This window comes from Neodiprion lecontei, chromosome 7 (assembly GCF_021901455.1).
Source record: "Neodiprion lecontei isolate iyNeoLeco1 chromosome 7, iyNeoLeco1.1, whole genome shotgun sequence".
NCBI lineage: Eukaryota > Metazoa > Arthropoda > Insecta > Hymenoptera > Diprionidae > Neodiprion > Neodiprion lecontei.
This window is the reverse complement of record NC_060266.1, coordinates 17814544-17827611: the sequence shown is the minus strand read 5'-3', so window position 1 is coordinate 17827611 and position 13068 is coordinate 17814544. Positions and strand designations below refer to the sequence as shown.

The following is a 13068-nucleotide window of genomic DNA, read 5'->3' as shown; positions in this document are numbered from 1 at the left end:
GACGATTTCTTGAACAATTTCAACCACGCGAGAAAGTCAGTAAATTACTTCTGTATTTGTTTCCTACATTCATTACGTGAATTGTTAATTTTGGCTTTAGATTCGGCGTGCGTGGCAACAATTATATTCAATTACGTACACCAAAAAATACAATTAAGCGTTTTCGATCATAATTTCATCTGAATTGATTTGGTTTTTGATTTATATGTATGGGACATTCCACGAGGTATCGATCAACATCAGAAATTTAAATTTCAGATTCACTCAAGGTTTTTTTGTATAATAGTATTGGTAGAAAAATACTGCTCAAATTTTTTGAATATTTATATCAACCACCCTTATCTGAGTTATGCCTTAATTTCATATTTCCCAAGTGTCGATTTCCACAATTATGAAAAAATTGAAGTAAAACCTTGCAATAAAAAAAAAAAACACAATTTAAGATTCCCTATAAAAAAATGGGGTTTTCGTTGCCCTCAAGGATACCTAATTTATAAATATTCATAATTAGTTTTTTCAAAATTATACGTCTTTCGCAGTAATGAAGACTCCATCATTGACAACGGGTTAAAAATTTTGATATCTTTTACTGAATTTGTCAGAATTTTTCAGATTTTAGACGACACGTGTTTCGGAAATAGGAAATTAAATTATATCTGACAGAGATTGTCGAATAAATTTACCAATAAAAGGGGCTGTATTTTCTGACTAGTACTTTCATATAAGAAATTACGGAGCACATTCAAAATCTCAACTTTCCTCTATGCCCCGTATATATCCCCATGAGAATCCCATGCAAAAATTTGTCAAACCCCATGAAAGTTTTTCAAATCCCGTAAAGTCCGCATAAAAATGCCCGAAGCAGAAGTGTTTGAAACAGCACAGAAATGAAATGAAAAATTCCATAACCTTGTAAAATTCCCGAAGACATGCACTACGTAAATTCCCCAAAGTACCACGAAAATTCCACTACCTATTCCCCTTAGAAAATTTACAAAACCCCATAAGATTTTCAAAAAAAAAAAAACCCCATAAAATTCCCATAGAATTTTTGTATAAAAATTCCCCATAAAAATTCTGAAATCCGATTATAAGAGTACGATAAGTATCATCCCTGTCGAAACTGCTCGAGTTTTCCGTTCCTTGTCATTCAATCAACCGCTGTTTTTTCTCCCCTTATTTCCCCATAAAATTTGAATTCGCTTCTAATTCCTCACGTTCAGATTTCGAAGCGTCGCTGGTGGTGACAGTCGGGGGGAGAGGCGTACTGATGGACAGACAAGCGGGCATGCGGGTGTCGCTAGGCACACATGAAATTAAAAGAATGGCGAAACACGAAGGCATTCGGGTAGTTGAAGCACACGCGGGTCAATCGAACCACTTCCCACCCTTCTTCGTTTATATTTGAATCGGAAAGGCAGCAATGAAATTAATTTCCATCGCCATATTTCTCTCCAACGATTTTCGTACCGAGTCCTCGCTGGAGAGAGAAAATAAGTATTAGTCGGCCAAGCATTGGCGGAATGGTCGTGGTCGGCATACCACCGAAATATCGATCCAATGTTGGAAAACAATAAATTCCCCATGCTAAATTCAGGTCAACAACCATCCCGACCGCTACCCCTTTCCCCCCTTACCCTTATATTATGCGGGTATAATGTCCAAACAAAGTAATATTTAACACGAAACATTGTTTATTTACCGCGTTTATTTAATAAGAAACGTAACGCATATTTCATTAATTATAATTTCAGGGGTTGCACGAGTTTCAAAAGGTTAAAAAAACGCACGTATTCTCTAATTTGAAAAAAATGTAATCAAAGAATTATATTATCCAAGCTTGGGGCGTATGAGAGAAAAATATTAGAACGCTTTTTCATAATATTTTCGTCAAAAAATATCGAAAATCCAGCCGTTCGGAACTGGTTTTTGGAGACTCAGTATTTTCGCGGTGATCACGCTAGCTTTATTTAAAATAAAAAACATGCAGTTTTTTTTCTGTTGGCAGGTGAGTTTTTAGCTAGCCAATAAACAAGGGATTTCAAAAAAAAAAAAAAATTATCAATTTTGTTTTTTGGCAGAGCTCTTTGTGAAGAAGTATGATTTTGATAAAAAGTACACTTTGCACCATCTGTTGACTTGTAAGATAAATTTTTATCGAAGAAAATAAAAATTTTACGTTCATTCGCTAGTCGATCCTATCTGGAAAAAGTGTGTCAAATTTGAACCAAATTTCAATAAGATTGGTGCCGTAGTTTTTTAGAAATCGTGGCCACGGATTTCAAAAATATAGTTTTGGGAAAGGAACCGTATAGCCGCGACGCTCCCGGCCAGTCAATTCTAGTGAGATGAAACATTGGGAAAATATTCTTGAATCTTATCGTATTATTAGAATAAAAAAAAAAAAAAAAAATGTTACATCGATTTTTTGAAATTTCCAAACCCATGTAGCTCCTTAACCAAAGCTCTCAGTTTACATTTTTTTTGTATCTCAGTTGTAATCCGGTATGAGTGCAAAAAATGATTTGCAATACGATGATACTTTTGAGGAGTGTATTTGTAATTGTGTTGATTCGAAATGGTTCTGAGCCGTTCCTAAGATGAACATTTTTTAATCACCCCTGACAGGCAATGAAGGTAAAATTTCCTTCTCAAAAAAATCTTGTACCTACCCTTGGAACAGACTGTGGGGATTGAACCCCTTCAACGATCATTTTTATTCGTTTATTTCAAGTTAATTACTTTCATAATACAGCCGTTTTATGAGGAATTGTTTGAACTTTAATTAAAGAAGAAAAAACAAAAAAAAAAAAAATTAAAATTAAAAAAAGAAACATCTCGCTAGCTTTATTAAAACCTGAGATATTTGAAATTAATTTCCTCTGGGTATTTTTTACACTCATTACCACGAGGTGTATACGGTTTGGATATTGCCTGTCAGGGGTTAAATTTCAAACCACGAATAAGTTCACTGTGAAAAAAAAAAACTCTTCGACTCAACGAAATGAGTCAACTGAATATCAGATTAAAAATCAGAATAATTTTTTTTCATTCCTTATCCTGCTCATTCAAAGAAGTCCGTATTTTTTGTCGTGAATCAATAATTTATCTTCAGAATCTTCAAATTCCTCGCAATATCTGACCTCTGAATATTACACCGGAAGCTACAATAATCCTGGTGATTACCAATTTGAATTTGAAGAAAAAAAAAAAAAAAAAAATTTATTCAAAGTATACAAGACTATGGATATTCAAAATGAAATTGTACATCGAAAAGTTAATATGCTTTTTGAATACTGTGAAATTTCAAAGATTGAAGAGTCAACTTTCGACGAATTGGTAATTTTACACGGCGTGAGAAAATGTTATCGAGTAAAGCTCAAAGCGACGAGAAGTTAAACAAAAGTAACAGGCTCGCATAATTTTCAGCGGATTCTCGAAGCCTGCGTGATTTATGATCAGTAAAAAAGCACTTTTGAAGGGTATAAATTATAATACGATTTTATGCACAAAAAAAAAAAAAAAAACCGAGGAATTGCATTAGTGTGGAAAATTTCGTTGCGAAATTGTGAAATTGCAGTGTCTTTTTTTTTTTTTTTTTTTTTTCCAAACGAGCGAAAACCATTGTGGAACGGCTGGTATCCGAACCGTGATGATGCGAATACCGTAGAGTGTAATTGCGAGATCCCGAACCAATTTTCACTCACACAAACAGCGCATAAATTACCGCTGTAGAGTAACAAGGTTTGCAGTATGAATAAATATAAGTCAGATAGTTGTGTCGGCGCATTGTGCAATCCCTGTCGTGATTACCTCAATATTGTTTCATTTCCGCAATGACTTTCATCCCGTTTTACAACCGGGTATATTGACGTTCAGCTTGTGATCTGCGATGCAGGAATTCTCCGCTCGGAACGACCCTGAAGCTCGGGGAGATTGCGAGAAAATAGATAAGTACATTCGGTATAGAATACGTGGGGAGAAAAAGGATGCCGGGAAGAAGCAGCACAGACGAGGTTCAGAGGAAAAGATTGTAGTACGGAAAAAGATTGGAATACAGAAAAGAACAATGGAAGATTAAAGTAGACCCGTGAATGCATATTGTTCTGACTTATTCGAGAGGGCAAGTTTTTTTGTTTTTTTTTTTTTACTTTACTTTGGTGGCAAAAAAATTACTTGCGCTTAAGCCGTATTTTTTTTTTCAAATTTTTACCTTCTCTACAAAATGGTGTACAGAAATTTCAAAGACGTAACACGGTTGAATCAGTTGCAGTCATTTGTTTACGAGGTAAAAGAAACACCAGATGCATTGAAAGAGGTAGCGAGTATATTCGTCGCAAAGATCGGTATGCTAGTACTATAAACGGCCACTAGGCGGCGAACTTTCTCGCTACGGAAGTAACTTCAGAGATATTTATAAAACCGGGTAGTCGGCTAGGAACTCGGATACAGACAACGTGAGAGAAGTTTGTCATCACATTTATTATAAACGTAAAGAGCATAATACCAAGGTTTCGGATCATCGAAATTGACAATGACGGCAAACGATCAAACGCTGTTGACGTATGTTTAATTTGTAATCCCACATTTGCTACAACAAGTTGTCGAATTTGAACCATTAAATATCGGGTATTAACCCACCAAGTTTTGAGTCAACAAAATTGTAAATGAAATTTGTTCGAAGAATAAGTTTTGTGCGCTTGAATGATTCCGATGTTCAGTCGATGCCGTTGATTTTTGTAACAACAAATTGCTTCTCCTGCTTCGATCCATCGAAATCTCGACACAGCGGAACCGTGAATTTCAAACAAGCTCAATTTTGTTTTGATACAACAGTTTCAAATTTTTTAAATAAAACGATCGAGGTACGTTCAATCGAATTTTTAGTCAGAAAATTGATAGCCAGCATGATCTCATTCAAAGGCTTGATTCAATTATACGTTAAGTTGTCGCAAGTATTTCTTCCGACGAAAGTACTTCGTTGAATTAAGTGTAAGCGTATCGTGTTCGCCTCATTTGACTATAGCATTTAGTTAAACGAAACGAATATCACTTTAATCAAATAATCATTTCCTCCGTGGACGATTTGCCCTTTTATGGCCATCCCTCGGTTCAAAATGATCCCCCCTCTGCGATATATTTCGCCTCGTAAGGAATTTCTATTGCGTATTGAGTAAGAAATATCGTAACAAGATGTTACTGCAGAATGTTAGGCTTACGTTTAATGCAGGCATGGGCACAAAGTATGTAAATTCAAAGGGATCTGTTCACCGTTCACCTTATCACACCGACTTACGCCCTGGAAAAATATTACGCACGTCGTTGCGGTAACGGTGAAAACAGGCCGTTGCGTAGAAAAAACTGACAATTATATTTTGTCTTACAATTATATTTTGTATTGCAAGATCAATGTAAAATCTAAGCCAAAAGAGAAGCCAGAAAAATTCTCAACAATCATTGTTGTCTGTATAAACGAGAGATCGGGAACCAACAAATATGAATATTTCAACAATAACAATAAATAAGCATCGTGTTGCGATAATAGCTACTGAAGTAATTTCGAGTACAGGAGTTCGTTGTTAAGATATTGAAATTTCTATTTTACTTTTTTTCTCTTGAAGTGAAAATTTGCAGCTTTCGATCACGTTTCGTTTCTTTATATTCGGTTCGTTATCAGTCCAGCCCCGATAAAACGATAGAATGATCATTTTTACTGCTCTTACATGGGAATCCCCTGTAAATCGGTTTCAAACCGGGCCGAATTGTGACTCAATATTGGATTCAATTCGTAGCCCAAGCCGATGCAGATGGAGTTTGCGGCAATGGAATTCCAATCTAGTAGGTGAGAAATGTTCGGCTGGAAATGCGCTCGCTGTATTCTTTGAATTCTTGAAATTTCTGCCATGCCATATGGGGCATGTTTTTATTTCACTGCTTTCGGAATCTTCACTCTGCGTGGGTGATGAGAAGTTTTTTTTCTATCCTCGAAATCAACCCCCCGAAACAGGTTAATCGTAATTATGGGTAAAAATTGAAGGAAAAAAAAAGGGAGTAGAAATTGTGTAAAGATTTTCAATGTCGTCGAAGCGAAACGCGAGATTAATTAAGAACGCGGAAATACTGCACGACTTGCGACACACTTCGGAGGAATATTTATTCGGCAGTTTGCCAAATTCGCAAACCAATTTCAGGTAATAACGGAAGCATGCTACAAATTCGTCTCGGTTTACAACCGACGTACAAACTTCCCATCAACATAATGTTTATTCATAATCTAGATTTATTATGATTGTTTGAAGAGCGTATCTTGGAATACAATGCCGAACAAATTCTACTTGACATTTCACGAGAGTCATCTTTTATGCAACGGTTGCAGCTCAACTTAATTCAAGTGCCAACTTGGGGCAAAGGGACTTGGTAGAAATTTCATGGGCTAAATTGTAATCGGTTAATTAAAAATTACAAATTTAATTTGTCATTCAGACGAGAATAATGTGCCGAGCAATCGTGTCGTCTTTTATTATAGAAATTCATTTGAAAACTTGCATTTTACTGTTTTAATTAGAAAAAAAAAAAAAAAAAATACGAATTACATTTCATTCCCGTAAAAAAATGTTTTTATAAGATCGAATAAATTTATACGAAATTACAATCGTATCATTTTACGTAATTTCCTATAATTTAATGTAAGTTTCGAATGAATTTGAATAATTTAATCCGACTCTGTGAAATTTTATAGAATCGTACAAAACTTTGAATAAAATATGAGTTTGATATAATTTCACATGATTTCGTAAATTTAGATAAATTATTACAAAATTATGTGAAATTATATGCGTAAAGAATCCGAATGATTAAACGAAAGAAAGTTTCTATTTTATGTCGCTTCAATTAAAAATACATTGTTATAAATCATTAATTATTTATCGAAAAATCCGGAAATATTTAAATACGTTGTGATTTTCAAAACTAATCGGAATAATAGTTACATCAGGCACCGTACGAATTAAAAGAAATTAGGCAGCGTGCCAACCGCGGTTTGACGTTTGAAGTACGATCGTAAAGTTTCAAATGACTTTTTGCCGCTAAATTGAATCGCTGAGCGGCCAAAAATTAATTTTCAAACGTGACTACCGACTATTTCTCTCCGCGGTAATCAACGTTTTTTATTTTATTTTTTTATCATCCCACCCAGCAAACTGCCAAATAAAATATTAATTGTATCACCCGAACGGTCGCCTAACTTTACAAACAAAATAGAATAATTTATACCGATTCATGCTGTAATCCATTTCAAATATTGACTTTCGATCGGTTTTCACAGATTATTTTTCCTGTAAATGTTAACATTTATGGAAAGAAAAAAAGTGTTTTTTTTAAACCTGGTTTTATTTCGTTGGTGAATGAGATGGTCTGTTATTTATAACTGATAAACATCCTGTATTATTCATCATTTCTGTGACAAACTATAAATGCTAAAAATCTACGGAAAAAAAGTCATCTCACGTGATTTTCAGAGAGCCTCTAATCAACGGAATCGCTTGTATAATTCATGAATAATTGGATGAACATGTTACGGTTTAAAGAGGGCGCGTCTACTACGTAAATAAAATACGAAAGTAATCGTGCAACGTGCGTGAATGAATGAATGAATAAAAAAAATGAAAAAAAAAAAAAAACTGTTATTGTTTAGTGAAAGGACTAGTCACAGAAAAATTGCCGAGAAAAATCATTTGGCATTGAGCATTATATATAGAAAAGGCGTATTTTAATCTTGCTAATTGATGGATGGATGAATGAATGATCGAAAACATCTTGTATTTAAAATTTTAATTATATTATTTATACAATTCTGATTTATTTACTTGTTAATCAAAAAAGAAGGTATACGTGTACAGTTTTCATAAAAGGAGGATAATTCACTTGAAATTTCTAGAACGAAACAACATTTATTGATTTTTCATCCAGGAAATACAGAGGTTTGAACAATTTTCTTTGTAGTTTACACCTTGTGTCTTACGTAATAAAAAATTTCTTGAAATCAACAATAACCGTTACAAACAGTTGAATATTAGTGTTAACTAAATTGACGCAAAAATGTACTAGCTTTAAAATGTCACTTGATTGCACCGGGAGAAATTTTTAGTTCCGTTTACCGCTCAGTACTCGACTATTTTCATTCTTTACCACAATCGAAGAACATAGTTTTAGGTAAAAAATGAAAATTAGTTTTGTCACTGTTACCGGAAAGTCTAGTATCCGTTGCTATTCTTTCTCATTACGTATCACTGTTACTATATTTTCTTGCAACCGTTGCGAAAATTTATTGCTTTTGCAAAAATAAATTGACGTTAAAGCCTTGCTTAGTTAAAAAAGTAGAGTAAACCTCAGAAACTGATTTTGCGTTGCAATTACCAAAAAAGAATCGACGATAGCTCAAAATGGTTACGCGTGCCTCGTTTTTCGTAATTCCAACAATATTCGAACAGTTTTTTCAACGATACCTGTTTCACTCAATTTTTCCAGTTACTGTAACAAATGAAATTTTTCTCAGTGTGGTAATAACGTGTTTTTATTCAAATTTCGCGGGTTTCGAACGTTTCATTAGGTATATTTCATTATACGAAGACAAATCGTTCCAAATACCCAAACTTAAGTGCGGTTTGACTTCAGTCTCAGTTTGTTCAGCTATTTTTATGTTCACACGATTTCGCATTCACAGCGTATACACGGCACGTAATAAAAATCCTCTGCGTATCTCTGACTCGAAATAACCGACAAGCAGATAATGTTCGCGACAGCTTTACTTCTTGCAATGAGAAGAGGGGCCGTTTTGTTTATCCGAGGCTGAAGGCGAGGACTGCCAAAAGTAGAAAAAGCAGTCCTCCGGCACTCGCGAAACACTCGTCAGTAGAGCAATGAAACATTTTACGACTTTTCGCGATAATTTGCAGAATTATCGTCGGTCTTGGCAGAGTTACGTTGTTTCCCTTCCTCTCAGCCTCTTCGCCTCTTTGCCTTTCCACCGCCCGTCAAAAACACCTCAAGGTCGTAATTTCATCCCCTTGCGCACCAAAAATTATACATAAATAAACTACCCTCGGATCTACGTTGGTCGCTTTTTTTTTTTTTTTGCTCAATTCTGGAACAAGCATATTTTTTTTTTAAACTCGCGGAAGAAAGTAGTTTTGTTCATTATACGTTCCAGGTTTGACATCTCAAAGGAATTTTTAGCTCAATATGTTCTCGTTTTATTTACAACCCTCACTTTTACCTTGATTATGTATACAATTTCAATAATTCGTAAAAATCAAGCCTGGCAAATTTTTACGACATTATCGATGTGTAGCTATGTCGGTAAAAAAAAAAAACTCTTCCGACCTTTCAAATATACACGTGGTTTAGGAACATCGAGACGAACGGCGAAGATTTATGTGAAAAAGTGTATTTGATCCGAAAAAATAAAGACAACATTGGTTTTTTTTTTGTTTTTTTTTTTTATTACGAAAAACGCGAATTTCAAAAATGAAACCCGCGTCGCACTTCAAATTATTCGTTTGCGGTGGCAAAAAAGTTTTGTACTCGGTGTACGTTGCATTAATTGGCTGTGTAGTTGATTGAACGGGTTGAGAAAATATTGCAACTCTGTGAAATGAAAATAGCAATCAAGGTAAATCAAGAGCTCGTAAATAAAACCCAATTTCTGCGCAACAGGAACTCGATACGTTTCGATTCGATTTTATTTTCCACTTAGGGTAAAACAACTGCAAATTTAGGTTGACAAAGTTTGGTTGAATCGAATTTTGTTTCCCACCACTCAAGAGCATGTAAAGCAGAAATAATATTGAAAATTTTCACGCAAATAGAACCGAATTATAGACAGAATGATTTTCAATTTTCATTAAGCGGGGAGGATAGTTTCAAAGATCGCAGAACACATTCCGAATACGTTTCAAACTCGATTAGACTTTCCAACTATTTTCATCGTATTTTTTTTATCGTCACGAGCAATAAACTTATAATAAATTAGGTAGGCAATCAATTGGCGCTTGCGTTATTTCTATTTGAAAATAAATGTACGATTTTTGTCGTTTCTCGTCAATTAAACCGAATTTAAACATCTGTTCAAAAAATAAAAATCAGTGTTTTTTAACCGAATTAAACACTGATTTTTATTTTCTTAACAGACGTTTGAATTCGGTTTATCTTACTTTTCAATTACTTGTTTCGTCTCTAGCTTCTAAACCAAAAGCTTGCCAATTTCCATTTACGTCGGAAAATATTTTTTTTTTTTTTTTTTCAAAGAATTCACGAGAGCTCAAAATTCGAAGCCCATCGATTGGTGCTATTCATACAAAAATTGGATTTCCATGTTTTTGAGAATTGTAAAAAATCAAACCCGTGATCCAAAAAACTTTACGACTCTGTGAGATTTTTTTTTGCGTACACTCTACACCGTAGTGGAAAATGAAAAAAAATCGTCGATGGTGAGGGTAAGGCGTAGGTAGTTTTGGAGTGGAATACCTCATATGTAATTTGTATATATATATATGTATGTATGTATACAGACGTATAAGTGAACCATTCGAAAGGCTTACGTGCACAGGGGATATACATCGTTGCACGAAATCACGTTTGCAGTGGAGATTAGTATTAAGGAGAATTTACAAACGGGAAATATCCTGCAGATTAAAGCCATAATAGCTATTAACCTCCAGAGGCTTATTGCCCACGTGAACATGAATTTTTTTTTTTTTAATCGAGATTTATACAGTCAAATCCCACGAGTTTCTTTTTTTTTTTTTTTTGTCAAGAGATAAAACTAACGGATTTTACGTTGAACAAATTCCACGTTCTTCGCGTTAATCGAGTTCGGACAATTCTGTTGATTGAAAAAAATTTCTACCCCCGCTTGCGAGACACGTTTTCTTTTTATGACGTATAGAAGCACACGTTTCGTTGAGTGATTATCGTTACCCAGTATCTCCTGAGAGCAAAAACTCGTCTGGTGATTTTGTCGTGTCATCATTTTTTACCAGATACTCAGATCGTGTTTCTGCATTTTTGTTTCTAGGTATAAACGGTACGTCGAAAAGATTTTCTTGAACAGTGGCCAGGGTGAATCGATAAATCGTGGACGAGATATTTGAGTCAAACGTACTCGCGCTTTAATTGGATCGTAAGAATGGAAAAATAGAAGGCAATCCCGGTGAAAAAATTCGTTATCACGATCTTGGTTTTACTTAAATTTGGCATTACAGTGACATTCTTTGCGACCATTTTTAAGATGTGATGAAAGATTACACGACGTCGTTCTGACGTCAAATTGGCATCAAATTTTTATAAACGTGTTCAGTGGGTTGGGTTAAAGAGAGATAAGTGCACGCGTATCAATACCGATTAAACAAGAATACATCGATCCATCGATCGATTATAATTCACACGTTATTGCAAACCATGTTCCAGGATGAAACGCGTTAGGTGTTTTCTATTTCAATGTCTCACCGTGTCTCTCGCGCTTCTTTTCTCCATCGAGTGTCTTGATTAGAAGTTTCTAGCTTCGTCAAAAGTGAATAGCTCGGGTGCTGTGTCATGAAATCCTGCAGGACTACTATCGTCGCGTACGAACATACATGTATCCCTGATTAATCAACTGCTGCTTGTCTTGTTTGGACAATCTTGAGTGCAGCTACTTGTTTAATTAATGTATCTAGTTCGCAGCCGCCGGCGCAGCAGCGTTATGCGATTTGCAAGACGGCATATTTCACAATTTCCGGATCCAGATTCTAATGAGACGTTTGTTTTTCAACAAGCCTGACCGGGAAAAAGTAACCAGATTCATCTTGATCTCGTTTCTTTCAAACACGTCTCATCGTTTCAAATTTTAGATCCATTTAGACGTAACGAGATGCGATTGTAGGTGTACGTATAACGTAATACAATATTAAATTTAACGTTACACATGGACTAACATGAAGTCATATTTACACAGACACGTTCGTATCAACTTAGATTATACAGGGTGGTCCATTTAACTCAGCCACCGCGAATAACTTGGTTACTATTGATTGTACCGAAAAGTGTCTTCCGGAAAAGTTGTTGCATTTGAAGGTAGGAAATGAGTTTTGGAAGTGAGTGCCATCCGAAGGTCATATCTTGTGAGATTTCGGTGTTTGCGATGGTTTTTTAAACAGGGCTACCTATTTTTTTGCTCACTACAAGGAAGCTGACATCAAAACGCGTCCAACCATGTGCAACAACATGACCTTCGGATGATTCTCGACTCCAAAATTCATGATTAAGTAACGGAGGTGAAAATTCAAGGAGAATGAATTGTATCGGCACATTCAATACTTTTTCCACGTAATTCATTTTATTAAGTGCTCGAAATGTTGTCCATAAACCTGAATACACTTGTCGATACGCATAACGAAGGATTCCCTGGCTTTACATATCATTTCTGTAGTAATACTTGCACAATGAGTCGAAAATTATCCGAAGGTCACGTTGTTGCACATGGTTGGACGCGTTTTGATGTCAGCTTTCTTGTAGTGAGCAAAAAAATAAGTAGCCCCGTTTAAAAAACCATCGCAAACACCGAAATCTCATATGATATGACCTTCGGATGACATTCACTTCCAAAACTCATTTTCCCCCTTCAAATGCAACAACTTTTCCGGAAGACACTTTTCGGTACAATCAATAGTAACCAAGTTATTCGCGGCGGCAGAGTTAAATGGACCACCCTGTATAATCAATATAGATCTAATGCTGAAATATAACCTGAGATCCGGGTGAATATAGTTACATAGGTATATCTCTTCGGATCTTGTCTGTTTTAGTATTAAAATGTGTATAAATAACAGTTAGATCAGATTAGATAGATGTAAAGCTTACATCTAATTATATCGAATTCCCGAAAATCAGATGTGATTTGATTTAATTGGATCAAGTTTTCATTTTCATAATTTTTTTTCCAGGTACCCGTGCAAGAATGAACGATCCTTAAGACCGTGACTCTGAAAATTCTTATTATTACTGCCGTATATTTGGTTTAAAAATATTCCA

The 13068-nt window shown here is 35.1% G+C and overlaps 1 protein-coding gene across 10 annotated transcripts in view; it reads left to right on the top strand.

The window, feature by feature from the left end:
- The window catches only part of LOC107224281, a 305837-nt gene that overhangs the window by 148496 nt on the left and 144273 nt on the right, over positions 1–13068 (top strand). The window lies entirely within an intron of this gene.